The sequence below is a fragment of the Podarcis erhardii genome (genome assembly GCF_964252035.2).
Source record: "Podarcis erhardii genome assembly, chromosome: 11".
Taxonomy (NCBI): Eukaryota; Metazoa; Chordata; class Lepidosauria; order Squamata; family Lacertidae; genus Podarcis; species Podarcis erhardii.
Window position 1 is genome coordinate 23739723 of NC_138501.1, and position 20958 is coordinate 23760680.

The following is a 20958-nucleotide window of genomic DNA, read 5'->3' on the forward strand; positions in this document are numbered from 1 at the left end:
ATAGCCATTTTGTTAACTTTTGTTGTTTAATCATTTGACCGTTATTAATAATAATCAACAAAACTCTGCTCCAGATGAAATTACTTCAGATCATAATATTCTGCAAGAAAATATATATATATAAACATTAAATTATGTTAATAATCTCAGAGCTGTTGATTTTGCTAAGCAAGGTTTGGGTCAGCTGACTTTCCAGATGTGGAGATTCTCCACATCTCGTATAACTTAGGAAACTGTACTGAAATATCTGTAGGGAAGTTTTCACATCAAAGAGGATGCAAAAAAAGGTTCCGAGGGTTTGCTATTTTTCCCCTCTTGAAACAGAGGCAGCCTATGGTTCTGTCCCCAAGCATGATCTTCCATTTTAAAGTCAGTATGAAGGAATTAATAGTTGCCTCCAGTTTTTCTGGATGATGACTTGGGTAAATATTAATGATGGGCAAAGCTCAAGAGAGTTGAGGGCTTGGTTTGGAAGAGTATCCAAAACCTAACTAAAAGCGTGTACCGTCTTTGATGTGGAAATCAGGCTGGAGATCTCAGAACAAGCTACTATGAAATTAATGCTGATTCTTTGCTTGATCCAGATCTGAGTTACCTTGAATGTTGTTTGGAGTGTGAGAGCAAGATGCCTTTGCTGTTGAAAAGTGTTGCCAAGGTGGAGTTTAGCAAATTTTCGAAAGTTGTTTTCTTTGTCAGGTAATGTTTAGACTTTGTGTTGTAGCCTGAAGAAAATAAAAATCACATTGGTAGCTTTACATGTTTTTTTTAATGATAGCTGAATATTTTTCCTGCTCTCTTTCACTTGATGTGTTAGGTCTGGCTCAAGGATATTTAGAAAACAAATGTTTAAAACTACCCAAAAAGCAAAAACTCCAAGCGTTATTCTCTACATTTTTTTTCCCCAACCCACCATTCATTGCAGTGGTTGGAGAGAGAAAAAACTGTGTAATATGTTTAAGACTGAGTGCAAGTCAGGGACTTTTTGCACATTATGCACAAGTCTCTGGATTAGAATCTATGGAGCTGGTATGGCATAGCATGCTGTGAATCAGAAAGCCACTGGTTTAACTCTCACTTCTGCCATATGCCTACTAGTTGGCCTTAAGGCAAACCATTTTCAGCCTCAGTTTTGCCATTTGCGATTATAATACAGTGGTATCTCAGGTTACAGATGCTTCAGGTTACAGACTCCGCTAACCCAGAAATAATACCTTGGATTAAGAACTTTACTTCAGGATGAGAACAGAAATCGCACGGCAGCGGCATGATGGCAGCAGGAGGCCCCATTAGCTATAAAGTGGTACCTCAGGTTAAGAACAGTTTCAGGTTAAGAACAGACCTCCAGAATGAATTAAGTTCTTAACCCGAGGTACCACTGTACTTTACATGCAGTGCTTTTCCCCCAAGAAAAACAAGTGCCAAAACTCACCATGAAGTTGTTACAGTAAGTTGCCAGACAACTCGGGGCAGCCCTGAACAGATGCTGGTTTGACAACAGCCACATTCACCACCTGCAGAGGGGCTAAGAACTACAGCAAGCTGTCTCCCTGTCTGTTTTGGGGGTCACCCCTAGTTCTGCTGCAGGACAAATAAATGCACTGCTGCGTCCCTCATTGTCTTAGATTCAGGCAGATGGCTAAGGCAGCCATCTAAGGGCCCTCACACAAACACAAGTGTGTGCAATGATAGAGGCCTAGCTGGAAAGTTTAAGTGCACCACTGGTACACAGGAGATAGACTGAAGAAAAAGAAATATGAATTGGCCCCATTTCATAGCTTGACCAATTGTGGTCAGGAGTGGCTAGGAGCTAGATCTAAAAAAAAGTGTAGACTCACACATGCTGGCCAGCTTCTGTTTTGACTTGAAATACAGTGGACGCTCGGGTTGCAAATGTGATCCATGTGGGAAGAACGTTCGCAACCCGCAGTGCCACATGTGGGTTGCGATTCAGTGCTTCTGCGCACGCGCAAGTGATGAAACCTGGAAGTAACCCATTCTGGTACTTCTGGATTCGGCACAGTGCGCAACCCAGTGGCGTAGCGTGGGGGTGCAGGGGGGGCCAGCCGCACCAGGCGCAACATTGGGGGGGCGCGCTCGCACTCGCAGCTCTCTGCCCCTACCTGGGTCACTCACTCTCTCTCACTGCAGTGCTGGCTGTGCGAATCCGATCCGAGCTGCCGGGTCGCCGCCCACTGTGGAGGGGGAGGGTGCCAGGCGTGCGTTGCGTTGCGTTGCGGAGCGGAGAGAGAGCGAGGGAGGGACTATCTGGGGGAGGGACAGTGCAGCGGCCGCCCAGCGCAGCGCTGAGCGCGGGAGAGAACCACACCCGACCAGCCCAGGCAGCAGCAAGAAGAAGCTGGCAGCGGCGGCGGGTTAGGGGCACAAATTACTTGCCTTGCCCCGGGTGCTGACAACCCACGCTACGCCGCTGGCGCAACCCAAAGCATCTGTAACCCAAGGTATGACTGTATTCGTTTTGGGCTTCTCAGAAGTATTTACATATAAGAAGCGGGCTGGGGCAGCACTAGCCCTCAATGGCCCTCACCTGAGAGGTGCTGGAATTGCACTCTGGCGCAGAAAAAAAAGCACTGTTTACCAGATTATTGTAAGGATTGCAACTAAATAGTCACAGGAAGGGAGCGAGATTTGGAGCTGAGATGCTGCATAAATGGTGGTTAGCCCTTTCTCTGACTACAGCATCCCACACGAAATGGTCCTTAAAACAACTTTCATACACTTCGTCCCAACAGTGTTCAAAATGCAGACGTTCATTTTGTAACCCACCACAGCGGGGATGAAAACAGCCTGGAGCCATTTGGAATGGGGAAGATATGAATGGGAAAGGGTTTGGCACCAGCCCATTGTTTTTAAAGAAGTCCCTAAGTGGCTTGCTTTTTAAAATAAATAAAAATAATATTTGGCAGACACGTGTGTGCATAATATTTGCTTGCACACTCTGAGATGCAAAAATTCCCATGCTCAATTCTTCAGCATCTTCTGGTAGGGCTGGGAGGGTCTGGTAGGGCTGTAGTATAGACACTATTGAGCTATATGGACCAACGCCCTGACTCAGACTGGATCTAGACACATTTAAAAAAGTGTTTCAAGAAAGCGCGTTGTAAACCTCATATTGGGAAATCACATTTGCAAAAGGCGGAACTCTACAGCGCCATCTGGTGTCAATGGTGTTATAAAGCATTTAAAACTATTTCTCTACTAATGTAGCTGATTCCTCAGTAAGAGGCAGCTTCATAAGTTCTATTGTTTTTAATGCATATCTTAGAGTTCATTTATACAATCATAGAACTGTAGAGTTGGAAGGGACCCTAAGGATAATCTGGTCCTTGCAATGCAGGAATATGCAGCTGTCGAACCTGCAACCTTGGCATTATCAGCATCATACTCTAGGTAAAGGTAAAGGGACCCCTGACTGTTAAGTCCAGTCATGGCCGACTCTGGGGTTGCGGCGCTCATCTCGCATTGTTGGCCGAGGGAGCCGGTGTCCAGCTTCCGGGTCATGTGGCCAGCATGATGAAGCCGCTTCTGGCGAACCAGAGCAGCGCACGGAAACGCCGTTTACCTTCCCGCCAGAGCGGTACCTATTTATCTACTTGCACTTTGACGTGCTTTCAAACTGCTAGGTTGGCAGGAGCAGGGACTGAGCAACGGGAGCTCACCCCGTCGCGGGGGATTCGAACCGCCAACCTTCTGATCTGCAAGTCCTAGGCTCTGTGGTTTAACCCACAGTGCCACCCGCGTCATACTCTAACCAACTCCTTATCCAGGCTAATGCACATCTTAAGCCATTTTCCGGCCATCCCAAACTTTGTTAATATTGGGATGGCTGTTTGTAATGTAGTTGGTGGGTGGTAGAGTGTGGGAAGAATGAGAATTTCTAAAGGAACATCTTTGCCAAGGTCTGTTGTATGTCATTAAAATGCATTTAACGTAACAGTGCCCTAGGCTTCGTGCTATTCAAGGAATCTCTCTCGCTTTTTGATAGGTGAAAAGAAAAGTGGCCTTGAAGAGCTTAGAAACAATCCGCCTTCCTGCCGAGCTCTTCTTTCAACATCTTAACTTGAAATGGTGCAAATCACTCGTAGGACGGAATGGCAGGGAAAGGCGGGGAGGAAAGTACACAGCGAGGAACTCAGGAGGGGAAAATAGACATGATCAGCAGCAGCAGGGACTTGGTGTGGTAGGACTAGATTGGGGATGGGGCACTTTCAGCTGTTGGTGAAATCCAACTCCCATCAGCCCCAGGCAGCATGGCCCAATGGTCAGGGCTGATGGGAGTTATAGTCCACCCCACCCCCCATCATTCAGCCCGGACACTGAGGTCCAGCTCTGGTGGTTCCCTCACTGCAAGAAGTGAAGCTACAGGAAACCAGGTGGAGGGCCTTCTCAGTAGTGGCACCCACCCTGTGGAACACTCTCCCATCAGATATCAAGGAGATCAGTAGCTACACAATTTTTAGAAAACGTCTGAAGGCCATGTAGGGATGTTTTTAATCTTAGATGTTTTGTTATGCTTTTATATGTGTTGGAAGCCCACCCCCCAAGTGGCTGGGGCAACTCAGTCAGGTTGGTGGGGTACAAATAATAAAATTATTGTTATTTCTTCAGAAGTAAGCCCTCTGAGTTTGATGGAGCTTGCTCTGAGGTACATGCATCAAGGATTACAGCCTTAGCTGGCATTTCAGCTGATTGCAGCTGTATTTTACAGGCGGGGAAAAATCCAGTTTGATCCCACGCTAATTATATACCTGCATGATGTTCTTTTAAGAAATGAAATTACGGTAAGTGTTTTAAATATTATGAGGTTTTGAAAAAGCCAGTAATGGAAGGAATAAATGGTTTTGGAAACCATTAAAGCTTTTTGACAAACACTGACAAAAGCAAAGAAATGAAAAGCGATGCTGAGTCCTTGTAGCCTGCTGTTTGTCATTTGAGGTTTTTCTTACTTTCGCACTACCACTCAGCATAATTTAAAGTAAAGGGGCCGATTCGATCAACAATTCATGATCGTTTCATTGCACAAGCCCAAGGGAGGAACCTCTTTCTGTTAAAAAGCCTCAGCTTAGTGCTAGGTGTTCCGAATCAATGAAGCTTTCCTAGAATTGTAGACCTGGAAGGGACCCGAGGGACATCGAGTCCAACCCCCTGCCATTTTTCCAAATTCTGTATGAAATGAACAAAAATGAACAGAAATGAACAGAAGCTAAATGCAGGTGCTTTGCGGGGCATTATTTGAAAAGGACTTTAAAAGTTACTTCATGAAGTAAGAGCTGTAAGGAAATCCGCTCCACTTCCTAGTGGGGAGGCGTTGCGGTAGCCACCCACTCCCCCCAGGGGCGGGGGATGAAGTCCCGCGTTGCCCTGGGGATCCTGGCCGCATCAGCACACAGCCAGCCAATCCGCCTGCTGGTGGGGGCGTGGCCAGGACCATTTAAGTGAGGGCGCTAGCCGGGGGGCTTCTTCTTGGTTCACTTCCTGAATCTCCCACCCTCCCTCCCTTTTGCAGGTTTTCATTGGCTTTGCTATGGACCTCGGTTGGTCGGTGCTGAGGGGCCTGGTAGGAATTTTTCCACTTGGCAAAATTGACACGGGCCATTTTGTTTTCGCCTACCTCGTAGCAATCGTCACAGCTTTGTGAGGTTCTGCGGTTAGCCATTGTTTGACCTTTTGATGGGGAAGGGGAGGTGTGGCCATCACCTGCCCCTCCAAGTTTAAGGGTATTCTGTTAAAGGAATCTAGGGGCGTGGATCTTGTCCGAAGCCTGGGGCGGGGCTAGGGCCATGACACGACCCCGTCGGGAACACGTAGGGGAGCTCAAGTTTCTCTGCATCGATGGGGCTCCCCCTTCTGGTGGTTTACTGTTATGTACTGAGTTGAATAGGATCGAAATTGCAGCAGTCTGATTGGTCCTAGAACAATAGGATTCAGAATGCAGTATTCTGTATTCAGTTAAATCAGCTATGATTAAGTGGGCACAAGATGTTGGTCATGATATTATGTTTGCTGACTGGGAGCAGTTATGGACCACAGGCCTTAAATTTACGGCATGTAGTGCCTTGAAAGAAAACATAATGAAAATGATCTATAGGTGGTACATGACTCCAGTCAAGCTTGCAAAGATATATCATTTGCCCAATAATAAATGCTGGAAATGTAATGAATGCGAAGGAACTTTCTATCATCTTTGGTGGACCTGCCCAAAGGTTAAAGCCTACTGGGAAATGATCTATAATGAAATTAAGAAAGTCCTTAAGTGGACATTTGCAAAGAAACCGGAGGCTTTTCTCTTGGGCATGGTCGGCCAATTGGTACCAAAGAAAGATAAAACCTTTTTTATGTACGCAACCACAGCAGCAAGAATTCTCTTGGCAAAGTATTGGAAGATGCAAGAATTACCTACTCTGGAAGAATGGCAGACGAAGGTGACTGAATTTATGGGACTGGCAGAGATGACCGGCAGAATCCGTGATCAAAGGAGAGAGACGGTGGAAGAAGACTGGAAAAAATTTAAACTATATCTTAAGAACTGTTGCAAAATTCCGGACTGATAAAATGTTAAGGGTCAAGAAATAAAGAACTATAGCTGTAAATAGTTAAGTTAAGAAAATTTTAAGGGAAACGAAATATTGAAAAGGAATGAAGGATTGCTAAAAATTTCTGAAACAGGGGTGCAGTGAAGGGGAGGCGTGGGGAAGTCATGTGTTGTTTATTTGTGTGTTTTTTGGTTTTATGAAAATTAATAAAAATTATTAAAAAAAAAAAAACAGAATGCAGTATTCTGATTGGTCCTAAAACAATAGGGTCCAGAATGCAGCAGTCTGATTGGTCCGCAGGAGCCACCCAATCCAACTCCAGGTGGAAGTGAATCCGCAACCTGATTGGCCTACAGGAGAATCCTGGAACTAGCCAAGCACGTAGTGCCTATTGTGTAAATAATGTATATAAAGCAGGCAATTTGGGGGAAATTCCATTCCTCACTACTATGAACTGAATAAAGAGCATGAAATCCACACTCAGCTCCGAGTATATTTCATTTACCCTTACCACTACGGGCAGGAGTCAGATATAGTCTGGTCCATTCAATGCCTAAGCCAATTATCACTCACATTCTGTAATCAATAAAGTTGTAGCCAAAATTTGCCCAATAACATTAACTTAATATCTGTGTCCTGGTGTGTTTTATTCTTCAATGAGGGGGTGGTTGTGGGGTCTAGACACACAACAGACTCCCTTGGGAGGCGTTGGACTCTTCTTCACTAGGAGTTTTTAAGCAGAGATTGGATGGTCATCTGTCATGGATGCTTTAGTTGAGATTGCAGGGGTTGGGCTAGATGACCCTTGAGATCCCTTCCAACTCTACAATTCTATGATTCTATAAGAAGAACTTTCATAAAATGAGAACTGCAAAAAGCATTATCACATCCATATTGTAAAAAATGGAGCCTGAGTCAAATTTCACCAAGTTTGATCATTTAACAAAGTTATAAAAAGAATTCCTAATTTCTGCATTTAGGTTTCAAGCTTGAATTTTGGAAGTGCCACTTTTTGATTGTTTAATAAGGTAGCTATCAATCTCACAACTGTCAAATAATACACACACACACACACACACACACACACACACACACACCATTGCATGTTGTCTGTCTGGGGCTGTCACACACTAAATATCATTGCATGCCACCTGTTCCACAGTCCAGTGCTAAATATCACTGCAAATCAATGATAAAAGGCTGTCAAGTACTGAAATCAAATGTCACCTGGTTTCAAATACTGATGATTCACGGACTACTTGAATATTCAGAATATATCAAGTTATATTTGACATTAACACTTGCTGTATAAATTCTAAAGGTAGTTTCTGAGACCAAATCATTTCTGTAAGATATGGGATAGATCCCCATATCACATGGCAACTCATTAGAATCATGGAATCACAGAGTTGCAGAGTTGGAAGGGATCCCAAGGATCATTTAGTCCAACCCCCCGAAATGCTGGAATCCCGCCCACAGCTATCCCTGGGTGGGCTTGGACACAGGTAGCTTGCCACGCAGAACCCGTTACCACAGGAGGCAATTTAAAGTGGCTTCAACATGGCAACCACATCCTGTGTAAATGCCCTTATTGTAGAAGCCTTCAGGATTGTGTTAAATAACATACTTAATGCACACAGTGAGATCCCTCTGAAATACCTATTTTATATGCTTTTAATGGCCTGTGGTCCTTCTGTCAGCTCAGAAGATGCATCACATTGTGCTACAAATGATATCTTACTTTGTGCAACAGAAATTGAATCCTAAGTGAATTGGTTTGTGCTTTCAGCTTCTTTGGTTTTTACTTGCAGAACTTGTTGCAAAGCAGCACTCAAACTTAAGGTAACACAATCTGATCCTAATTCTCCTGTCTTCTTTTCTTCAAGTGGCGATGCAAAGATTATGTTGCAAAAATGTGTAACTCTCATTCGTGGAATAAGTTGCGTAAAGAAATAGAACCCAGCTAGCCCCACATTTCTTAATCTGCCTTTTTTAAGTGTAAGAAATAATTCACACATTATGTTTAGCAGTCAGGAGACATAGCTGTCATCAGGCAACCATGAGACATTCTACTAAGCTGTCTTGTGAGCTGTTGCTTGGTAGGGGAGATACAAATATTTTAAATAAATAAAAATACCTAATGTTACAAATTGCTTAGGTTGATATGTAGCTTTATTGATGAGCTCAATGCATTATTTATTCCATTGCTATTATAGACCCATAAAAATACTACAGGAGCCTGCAGTGGGAAGCCATTAAATAAAACAGTTTTAATATGTGAGTAGGGAACCTGTGGCTCTCAGATGTTGTTGGACTACAGTTCTTATCACCTTTGGCCATGGGCCATGCTGGTTATGGCTGATGGGAGCTAAAATATCTAGAGAGCCACATGTTCCCCACCTTCCTTTTTATAAAGGTAAAGGTAAAGGGACCCCTGACCATTAGGTCCAGTCGTGGCCGACTCTGGGGTTGCAGCGCTCAGCTCGCTTTATTGGCCAAGGGAGCCGGCATACAGCTCCCGAGTCATGTGGCCAACATGACTAAGTCGCTTCTGGCGAAACCAGAGAAGCGCACAGAAATGCTGTTTACCTTCCCACCTGAGTGGTACCTATTTATCTACTTGCAGTTTGACGTGCTTTTGAACTGCTAGGTTGGCAGGAGCGGGGACCGAGTAACAGGAGCTCACCCCGTCGCGGGGATTTGAACCGCCGACCTTCTGATCGGCAAGTCCTAGGCTCTGTAATTTAACCCACAGCGCCACCCACGTCTCTTTTTTTTATGAGATACTCTTACACAAAGATATCTAGCTGTTCTGCAACACCCTTTGCTCCTCTCGCCAAAATTCAAGTGGAGCCATCCCTGACACAAAAACTGCCCCTACATGCCGTCCTCTGTACTCCTTGTTTCACATTTCTGAACTCCAATTCCAGGTGCATCATTTCCAATGAAGCAAGAAAACTCTACAATTGTACCTTGGTTTTCGAACAGCTTAGTTCTCGAATGTTTTGGCTCCCAAACGCCGCAAACCCGGAAGTAACTGTTCCAGTTTGCGAACTACCATATTGTATCTTCTCCTGTCATGTCATACTTCTGGAACATCTCACTTTAGGTCGGTGTCACCCCTAACTTGGGGCGTTGTCCACATTCAGTGTCCCATTTTTGTTTTCTGAAAATCGAAAAGTATGCGTTGGATTTCACAGATAGCCAGACATGCAGATATCAGGGGGCATTCTAAGAAAATAAAATATGAGCTCCAGCAACATTTCCCCCAAATCAGCTCTGCCGTTACCACCATAGAAAGATAAGTCCAGCCGTTCATACGAAACTTACTATAGACGTGAATGACGAAAGAGTTTCCATTTCTTATTTCAGAACCCATGGAAACTGAATAGAATGGTTCCTATTTGACTCGATTTTTCATTCATGGCAAACAAACACTTCCAAATGTAGGACAAACTCTTTGACTGTTGCATCACACTGGAATACACTTGATTTACAACACGCCTGCCCAATTTGAATCCATACATGCTGGCTCAGTAGGGGCTTGATAAACTTCCTGCTTTTCATCTCTGCCTTGAATGGGAGAAATCCAAGTGTTTTCAAGCACCTGGTCGGCTATGCTCCATGGCTGTAAAGTCACAAGTTGTTCAGGAGCAGATTACAGTCTTAAAATTACAGTCTTTATATAAAGTTTCGCCAAACCCCTGCTCCCCTGCACTAGCTTACCAGCAGGACATTTTCCATCTCTTCTTTCCATTCATTTATACCTGTAAAGTGTGCGTGCAAAAACTGTGAATATCATGACTTGGTATTCTGATTTGAATCCACATGCTGCAAGAAAAGAGGCACAAAAACAAAGGGTTTGATAGAATGATTTTTTAGATGATATTTGTTGTTAAACATTTTGCTGCCCTGGGCTCCTTGGGAAGGAAAGGCAAGTTATAAATTATTACTATTTTTGATTAAATTTGTATACTTCCCCTATACCTGCAGGTCTCAGGGCGGTTGCAACGTAAAATCGCAGTATTAAAAACACACAATACATAATAAAAAACAGACCAATCCAATAATGCCCCCCCAACACATGTTAAAAAGGCATTGGGTTAATTGAAATCATCATCATTCAGCTTTCACAGGGCAGGTTATAAATTTTAAATAATAATAATAATAATAATACAGCTTTCACATTCCAAAGATTGGAAAGTATTAAAATAGAAAAGACACAGCCCTCAACTTGTTTTTCTTTATAGCCTTTAAACAAAATGTATTTTCTCTCTCTCCCCTCCCCCCTCCCCCCGCTATTTTCAGAGAAGGAAGAACTAAAGGGCAAATTGCTCCAAAAACAATTATAACTGAAGCATCATCCACCTGTAAACCTACTTCAGCCTCTAACAAGACCAAGATGCTCTCTCACCTCCGTCATGGGGAGAAACGTTCTTCATGCACCATTAGATGAGCAAGAAGCACTCAGAGCAGTTAATGAGGCACAGGTATTCTAAACTTAGAACAGGCAACTGATTATAAGCATAGGCATTGACAGTAAACAAAGAAAAGCGGAGGTCAACTGATGTTCAGAGACGAAGCTAAACACCACAGTACAAGCCTAATCATGTCTACTAAGAAGTAAGTCTTGTTGACTTTAATGGGGTTTACTCCAGTTAAGTGGTGCCTGGGTTGCAGACTCAGACTGGTTTAAAGGAATACTTACAGGTCGGTAGCCGTGTTGGTCTGCCATAGTCAAAACAAAATAAAAAAAATCCTTCCAATAGCACCTTAGAGACCAACTAAGTTTGTTATTGGTATGAGCTTTCATGTGCATGCACACTTCTTCAGATACCAGCACTGCATGTACACGAAAGCTCATACCAATAACAAACTTAGTTGGTGTCTAAGGTGCTACTGGAAGAATTTTTTTATTTTGGTTAAAGGAATCTTAGTGAACCGATGAAACAATTGACTCTGCAGAAATTTGCGTATCGGTAAAAAATTATTTGGAAGAAAACACATCACCATTATTAATATTATTATTTTAAAGAAATAATCTGAATTGTTTCCCCAAACAGACAATAATAAAAACAGAAGAAACGAAACATAATTCCTTGGAAACAAAAACTAATGTACACTGAAACTAATAAGGTAACAATGTGCTCCTCCTATTTATTGAAGATTTGTCTTGATTTGCTTGCAACTCGCTTATGAAGAGGTTAGACAATGTCCAGTTTTATGGAGCATTCACTCTGATTTGCTTGCTCTCACAAATATTATGTGACAATGAACATTCATCCTGAGTTCACTGTGATTTGCTTACATGGTGGTTATACACACATTTACCTGTCACTTTCCTAACCACAAAAAGTCAGTCTGGGTTGTTGTTGCTTTTTGTGGATTTGTTGCATCAGAATGCTTTAATCCACTTTAATTGCACAAACCTATGCGACTGAATCCCTCCCGCAAAATATGGGCAGTCTGGAGGCAAGCAATATGAAAAGTCTTGAACAAATTCCAGCAGCATAAACTTAACATGGAAGGGAACCAGCAAAATATACACTGCTGGGGGGGGGGATTCTTCACCAACCATTTGAAGTAGAGTGATGATATTTCAGTGTAGTGAATATATTTTTCAAAGATCTGTGGGACAACTCTCTGTTTCACTTCTCACTAGAGAGAATGCAACTACCAATATAGGAAGAAGAATTTCATTTTCTAGATCTTAGCTTATACCACAAGGCATATCTTTTAACACAAACAATGGGCAAGTTCCTTCTTCTATTAATATCACAGCATAGTAATTTTAGAGGTGATTGCATGAACACCCTTCTCAGGATAACTAGCTTTTAAGTACATAAAAGGAAGGAACCTATACCACCTGCAATTCTTGCAACTAGAGTGACATAGTGTATCTTGTCTGATCAATTACAATTCAACCCATATGCTAGGAAAAAATTCACTTTATGGGGTAATCCAGATTTGAGGATAGCGAGGCAGATTTTTGTAGAAGGAATCATTGTGGGATATATACATTAGATCAGCTCATAGTTCCAGGTGTAATTTTTTTTTATTATTTTTTTGCCATTTTCCATATTGTGGTTTAAATATCGTTTACCAGCGAGTGCTGAATGGCAATATTGTCAATGACAACGCCTATTACAATGTCTGTTTATGGAACACCTGCTTTGAGTACTTCAATATCTACTGAATTATTTAAGTGAATTATTGGATATCCTAATAAAGCTGAAACCATGACTGCTGCTTATTCAGAGAGTTCTGCAACAGGGAATTAGAATGTGCTGTACAACCTAAACAATGGGAAATTGTTTTGGAATCTACACAGAACATTTCTGTAGAGTTGAAATGTGGGGGTGGGTATCGTTTTGTTTGTATGTTAAATATTTTTGTGTTTTTATACTGTAAACTGACCTGTGATCTATGGATGAAGGGTGGTATATAAATTAAATGGATGGATGAATGAGATACTGATCCACCAGTCTCAATTTGAGTCCACAATGTTTGTACTGGAAGGCACTGTCTAATAATTATACGATGGAGGTCTAATGCTAAAAAGGCCTCATTGAGGCATATGATGTATCTGGAGATATATTCATCCTAGCCTGAAATCATTACCCATATGAATTGTGTACTAGCAAAATCTTCAGTATTGCCAGATGTTCATGTACTTTTGAACTACCGTATATTTCTACAGTATGGGAATTAATAGCAGCACAACAAAAGTGGATGTTGGAATCCCTTATGGTTGACAAGAGACTTGCACTTTGAGCTTGGAAGAATCAATACCCACCATCCATTATGCAGTGGTCTGAGGACCTTACCACCCTTGCTGCATTTGAACATATATATTTTAAAGAAATACCAATTCTGTGTGGATACCTGTTTGGACATCTAGGGGGCTTATATTAATTTATATGTTTAATTTTAGAAGGAAAAGCTTGTGGCTATTACAGTCTCAAATGAACTCATAGTGTGTACTGTTATTGTCGGGTGTGTGTCATCCCCCCAACTTTTTTAAAAAAATCTATTTTTGTTATTTGTTGTTTCTTTGTTAAATTTGACACTTTTTTAAAAAAGGCCAGGTCTTTGCCAACCACCTGAATTAGTGTAGCGATGGGGCATGATGGAACTCGCTCAGCAACACATTTTGGCATGAGGGAAATGGCTGTTTACAACCCATATAATAACCTTGGATGCAAATAGACTACCTGACTGCTAAGAAGCAAAGTTGCTTTCACCTTCCAGTGTTTCGTGCAATGAGTGCAAAAGCACAGGTATAACTCACAACCACTAGGGCATTGTAAAACATCCCACTATATAACCTTTAAACATTTTCTTATTAAGATTTAATGCAATAACTTGAAAAATATCAAAGCCTCTGTTCTTCTGCATTAAGTCCTGTCTCTGTTGGCCTCCTCACCACAACAATATCTGCTGAAGTTAGATGATTCTGATGCATCCTAATTGTTCTCGTAGAACTTAGGAGTCACAACTGCATGTCACAAGGTGCCACGGTTGCTGGCTTAGCGTGTTTGATTTGGAAAGAGCAGCATGTTGGTGTTCACTGCCCAGTCACCCCCACTTCATTCTGTCCCTGGTGTGACGGGGAGAAACAAACCAGGACGCCTTGGCTTCTCATGGCATCTGAATGTGGGATCCTGGTTTCTTCCTCCCAAATTAGTAAGTGATCCTGGATTGTACAGAGAAACAACCACAATCCTGGATTTATATGTCATAGGAAGCTTAACCGGCTTTCCTGTTCATGTACCATCCAACATTCCTCAGATGAAAATAGTGACATTTCTCACTCCCAACCCCCATTTTTTGTCATCTCGCCTGCCTGCAGAGCATTGCTTATCAGAAGAAGGCAATTGCCACCCCTATTTACTCCAACAGGACACAACACACACACTGTCCGCCATCCTGAGAAAACAACTTAATCCCGATTTTATTTTATTTTATTATTTGGTAGATGTACAAAAAAAACTACACACACCAATAAATAGATTTTAGAAAGGAGCAGGATTAGACATAAGTGCACAAAGCATTTTTTTAAAATCTAGATGCATCATGCTCTGCTCCCCCTTTCTTCTTGCCCAGGGCGGCCCTGCCCTCTGCCTGCCCCTTAGAGCTGGCATGTCAAGCCTTGGTAGAAGCAGCCTCTCCTCCTCCTTGCCCAAATCTCCTGCAGCTGCTACAAGGTGCCCAAGGAAGGGAGGAGGCCAGCAGTAAAAGGTAAAGCTAAAGGACCCCTGGATGGTTAAGTTCAGTCAAAGGCGACTATGGGGTTGTGGCGCTCATCTCGCTTTCAGGCCGAGGGAGCTAGCGTTTCTCCACAGACAGCTTTCCGGGTCATGTGGCCAGCATGACTAAATCGTTTCTGGTGGAACGGAACACTGTGGCGGAAACCAGAGCGCACAGAAACATCATTTACCTTCCCATTGCAGGGATTCAAACCGCCGACCTTCTGATCGGCAAGCCCAAGAGGCTCAGTGGTTTAGAACACAGCGCTACCCGCATCCCCTTGGCCGGCAGTGGGGGCTATGGAGAGGCAACAGGATGCTCAGGACAAGCTCCAGCTCATCCTCTTCCCTAAGCTCACTGACAGTGGTGCTGGTGGAGGAAATAGGGATGTTCCAGGATCAAATCAAAAGCCAGGATGGCTTTCATAATTCTGGGACTGTCCCTGGAATATAGGGACACTTGGAGGGTATGTATTCACACTAGGCAAAGTGAAAACAGGGAGCCTGCATGAGCACACTGCTCATTCTCAATAAACCATGATATGCCATTACCTCTTGTTTATCCTGATGTATAAACAATGTCAATCTGTACAGACCTAGGAAGAAAATAGGCTTTAGACAGGAACACAGAGCAGTGACTTAGACTACTGGTACATCTGACTCAGTATTGTCTACCTTTGGTCTTCCTGATGTTGCTGAACTACATCTCCCATCAGCCCCAGCAAACATGGCCAAAGGTCCTCCCCACATCTGGTCTAAACTGACTGGCAGTGGCTCTCTACCTGGAGATGCAGAGGATTATACCTGGGACCTTCTGCATGCAAAGCAGGTGTTCTACCACCAAGTTAAAACCCTTCTCCATTCAAGAGGATGGAATGGAGCAAGTGACCAATGTGGGAGCAGGGAACACCCAGAAAAAAGAACCATACGACAAAGTGTGATCTGGAGTCCTGTAGTTGCAGACACAGCCTCCCCTCCTTGATACAGTGGTACCTTGGGTTACATACACTTCAGGTTACATAAGCTTCAGGTTACAGACTCTGCTAACCCAGAAATATTACCTTGGATTGAGAACTTTGCTTCAGGATGAGAACAGAAATCATGCAGCGGCGGCGCAGCAGCAGCAGGAGGCCCCATTAGCTAAAGTGGCGCTTCAGGTTAAGAACAGTCTCAGGTTAAGAACAGGCCTCCAGAACAAATTAAGTTCTTAACCCGAGGTACCACTGTATTGTTGTATGCACAGCTAAAGAAATGCTGGATAGAGGTTGATGTTTTTTTGAAGTAAAAAGGCCATGTTGAAATAGCAGGAAATACTAGAATTTGTCTACTTTCTGGCCTTTAAGAAATGCCTATTCCCTAACATGACAACATGAAACAAGATAAATATATCCAGATCTCTGCTACTCCATGGAACTTCAGGGCCCTTTGGAATGATGTGATTCAGGATGAATCACATAATATTATTTCATACATTTAATACGTTGAACTCTAAAACTAGGTTAAAGATTCTGCAAGTAAAGTTTGTTTTTCTCTAAACGCTCAGTTGCAGTTTGGTCTAGGTTTTCCCCAAATATTAGCAAGCAGGCAAGCTGGGCAACACAGAATCTCATCTAGGATAGCTATGGGATCATCCTTCCACACTACCATCACGGAGGTCTGTAAAGAGCCTGTGGTTCCACTGTCAAATTTTGGCACTTGGCTAAGGTCTGCCTCAAGACGACCTCTTCACACACCATGTAAAACGACTGAGTTGTTTGCCACACTGAACCAGTGTTAAACTGGTGTTTCCTTCAAGAGATCTAAAGCACGAAAGGCAAATGCGTGAAATATGCTGTAGAGTTGTCCGCAGAGAACTCTCACTCATCTGGGCTGCCTGACAAACCTCCTGGTGTACAAAGCCCCATCTTCAGAATGTATTTAAGCAGTATCATGCCGCTTTAAACTGTCGTGGCTTCCCCTCCCAAAGAATTCTGGGAACAGTAGTTAAGGGTGCTTAGAGTTCCTAAGAGAACCCTATTCCCAGAGATAAATTTAGGAGAATGTGACCAGTTTGGTTGCATAGGCATGGAGCCTTTGGGGCGAGGGCACCGGCAGTGCTGCAGCTATGATATAGAATGGAAGGTGAGAGGCAGGGAGAGCCAAACTTTGGTGTTTCACAGGGTGCCAATGAAATTAAAGACCCCAAGTTCTGCCATTGCTATTCCCCTCTCCTAGCTACAATTCCCAGAATAGTTGGACAGTTCATGCCTCTTCCCAGGGAATTGGGAACTGTAGCTCTGTGAGGGGATTAAGGATCACCTAGCAACTCTCAGCACACTTAACAAACTACAGTTCCCAGGATTTTTGCAGTGGGGCAGTCATGGCTGTTTAAAGTGGTATGTTGTTGCTTTAAATGTACAGGGGGGCTGTGGCAAATTATGCATACAGAAGCACTGCCAGAAGCACTCGTGGAACCATGGCAAACACAACTGCCATGTCAAATGGCCTACACAATTTCGGAATCACTACTCTGACGACACCACAGAAAGTAGTCATGGATTATGGCCGCGTTCTCTAAATAATTGCTACATTTTCAAATACAGGATTTAAGTGGGCACCTAGCATTCTTTGAAGTTTGCTGCTCATGTCTTCATCATTATCCTATTCCGTCCCCCAGGCAAGCTTTGTGTCGCTATTTGCGTGTTGAGGTCCCCCAAAACCCCTTCCCCAATAACTCACACATCACACGTAATTTTTGTTTAAGGTTTTTGGCATAATTTTGGCCACAACTTTATTTGCATACAAATTGAGAGTGGTTGCTTAGGCATTGGTTATGACTATCTGTCACCCCCCGCCATGGGGGACAGCACTGACTCCCTAGTCAGTCCCGGAGGAACACGGGACAGAGTCAGCTGGAGCTGCGTCACAGGCCCTCAGCTACTCCGCGCATGCTCCTTGAAGCTTACGCGGCCCGCACCCTGCCGTCAGGGTTTGGACAAAGGGGATGGTAAGCTTCAGAATTCCTTTAACGGAATACCCGTCAGCAGCAGCATTGGAGGGGCAGGCACAGCCAATCCATACCCCTCCACCAACCAATTTTAACCAATGCCTAACCGCCAACCTTACAAGTTGTGACGATTTGCTAAGCAGTAGGCAAAACCCAAAAGGCACGCACTAATCAGCCGATTGGAAAAATTCCTACTGGGCCCTCGCAACAATGCGAGCGACCCCATGACAGGCAAAGCAAGGTCAAGGCGCAAGCCCAAACAAGGGAGGGCGGGCGGGAGATCCGGTGTCCACAGCAAAAGAGAAAGAGAAAGCTGTGGACCCTGCTTATAAAGCCATTGACCCCACCCCTAAATTGGCAACATCAAATTTGCCCCAGTAACAACATCCACCTATCTGTTCCCAGGCCTCTAGCCATCTATGGCCTAGCCACTAAAATGGGTTTTGTTCGGCCCCAACCGCAACACGTGCTCTCTTTTATGTGAACACGCTTTATCAATATTTACTGGTTGTTCTAGCCAATCAGTTTCCCTACCCACCTCTATACACAAAGGTATTATGTTCATTTTTACATCAAGATCACTTTTCAAAGCAACAACTGCAAGCTTGATAGTTTAATGATACTTTGTTCAAGAACTGGACACAATGCTTAAAAAAAAACCATAGAATTGGGATATAGTGACAGCTGCTCTGATCCTCAGAGAATATCCTAGGTCACTGCTTTGAAGTTTGTTCTACATGTCAGCACCACCAAGCTCACTCGGATAAAACACTGATAAGCACTAGAATTGCAGCAACCCAGAGAGAGATATGTTGTAGGAAACAGAAGTGCTGAAATCTTTGTTGCCATGACAACAAACCCCTAATTCCATTTCCAAGGGGAAGCTATTTCCTAAATGGGGAGGGGGGAACGACTCTGCTTCTCTAAGCAAAAATAGCATGTACACATTTTGGGGGATCAATGGATCTCAGAAACAGAGGGAAAGGGGAGCCATCTATAGGCAATTTTGCCAAAAAACAAAGAGCAGTGTTATTTTTATTATTATTATTTTTTAAAAAAACAAATTACTTGCTGTTATGCAAACATCCCATGTATGACTGAAGCAGAGAATCGTTTCAAGTGTGCCCAGGGGTTGCATTTCAAGAAATGTATTCAGTTCGCTAAAACTTGTTCATTATAAAACCTCAGATAGATCACCAAAGAGACAATTAGAGGAAGCATTGGAAATATTCTCTTTCTCCTCACCCCAAACTGCCATTTTCAGAGGATCATTTCAACAGATGAAACTGTCATAAGGGCGGGGGGGGGGTGGATTGCTGTCCTTGTGAATCTGTTCTGTTCCCAAAACCTCTAAGAAAAGGCCAGTCCATGCTGGTTTCTACCAGTTCACTGCGATAGTACTGTGAATGCAGAGTTTTGCACCTTCCCACTCCTAGTGCAGGGAGGGAGGTGTCTGTATTTTTTCAGGGACACTTCATTTCTGACTGTACTGGATGGACTGCCAAAACACGAGCTGACTAATCTACCCTTAGAGCTCTCAGTCCAAAGCGATGAAACCTCGCCTGGGTTGTGTCAGCAGCGTGAACAATTGGGAAAATGACAAGCTCAAGTATGCAGAGGCTGTTATGTGTTTATTTTGAAGAAGGAGAGGAGCAGAAATGCCAGCTGATGGCAGAGTCTGCAGCACAACCTCCATCCCTCACCCCCATTCTCCCACAAGCATAGAAAAGGGTTCCCCATGCAACTGGGAGCCCTGGGATGAGGAAGCAAACTCCCTTCACTGGCCAATAGCATACCCTCCAACATTTCTCCAATGCAAATAGGGATGTCCTAAGGAAAAGCAGGACATTCCTGGATCAAATGAGAAACCGGGATGGCTTCTGTAAATTCAGGACTGTCCCTGGGAAATAGGGACACTCGTGGGTTCTACAACGGATGGAGCCAGACTAGTCTTTCCTCTTGATGTGATGATCTTCTCAGGTGGCAGGAGGTACTAAGTCCCAGTGGCTCCTAACTTGTGGAAGAAAGCAAAGTGTGCCCCACTTCAGCTCTGCAGTCCCAGTTCAGAGATGACAACAGAGTTCAGGGTAAGGAGAGAGAACTCAAATAAAGTTATTCCAAATTTAAAAGCACCCCGCGGAAGTGCAAGAGGAGTGGTTTTGTAAAAACAGAAATTATTTCTGCTAGAATCCCAGTTTCCCCCTTGAAAGGCATCTTAATTTAGCTGATATAAGTGCCCCCCTCAACCTCCCACCACCACTCATTCTCAGCCTTGTCTTATCTTCAGTTCTTGTTGTCAAAGTCTCCTGACCCAAACTTTCAAAAAATTCCCAAGCAGCAGTTTGAGAAAGTTGCAGAAGGTAAACACGAGACTACCCACAATGCTTCAATCCAACTGACGTGCCCTTTTCATTCCTACTTCGGCCCATGTATGTTTCCACCTCTCTGTTGCCTTGCCCTTTGCTCATTGGTGCCAATCAGACAAGTCCCAGAGTTGCTCATGTTGTGCGATATATATATCTTTCCGAGCACCTTGCTAATTCCATTGGGCTTTTTGACACCTGAAAGGAACCTCCATGAGTCATGATTTGAAGGTACTCTGGCTAATTACAAGGAGTAAAATGTGTAACACAAAAACCAGGGAATCTGTAATTTGAGGACAGAGCTGTTGTGAGTAGGCAAGCACGATGATAAAGTGTGGCACTGAGGACATCTAGTGACAGCTGGAGAGAATTATTTCTTCAGTAAATAGGACTCTGGCGAGAGAAGAAAGAGCAAGCTCTTTTCCTTTGGTCATTAACTTTAGTTAAATCTCTGATAAGGGTCTTAAGTTTGCAAACTGAACTCCATTGCTAAATTTGCCATTTGGCCGATCATTCTGCAGTTCAGGGCACTAATCTTTTATTATACTCATTTGTTCGTTTCCCCTTTAGAAAAAATAAGAAGAAAAGATCTGGATTCGCCCTCAAGGCCTGTCTAGCCCAGCAGCCTGTTCTCACAGCAGCCAACAAGATGCCTTTAGTAAGCCTGCAAGTGAAATCTAAGTGCAACAGACAGAGTGAGGATGCACATTCAACTGCCTAAATGTGGCCGTGTCACACAGGAGATTGCAGCCACTGAGATAAGGAGTCACTCCATTGTCTAGAGAGGCCACTTCCTGTTTCACATGGAT

General features: G+C 43.5%; 1 long non-coding RNA gene across 1 annotated transcript; it reads right to left on the reverse strand.

The window, feature by feature from the left end:
- Window positions 1–605: 605 nt before the first annotated feature.
- Window positions 606–19202, reverse strand: LOC309352256. Its single transcript, XR_014161202.1, has 3 exons — window positions 19032–19202; window positions 10278–10382; window positions 606–722 (listed from the first exon to the last, which is right to left on the reverse strand). It is a non-coding gene; the product is annotated as an uncharacterized lncRNA (long non-coding RNA).
- Window positions 19203–20958: the final 1756 nt, after the last annotated feature.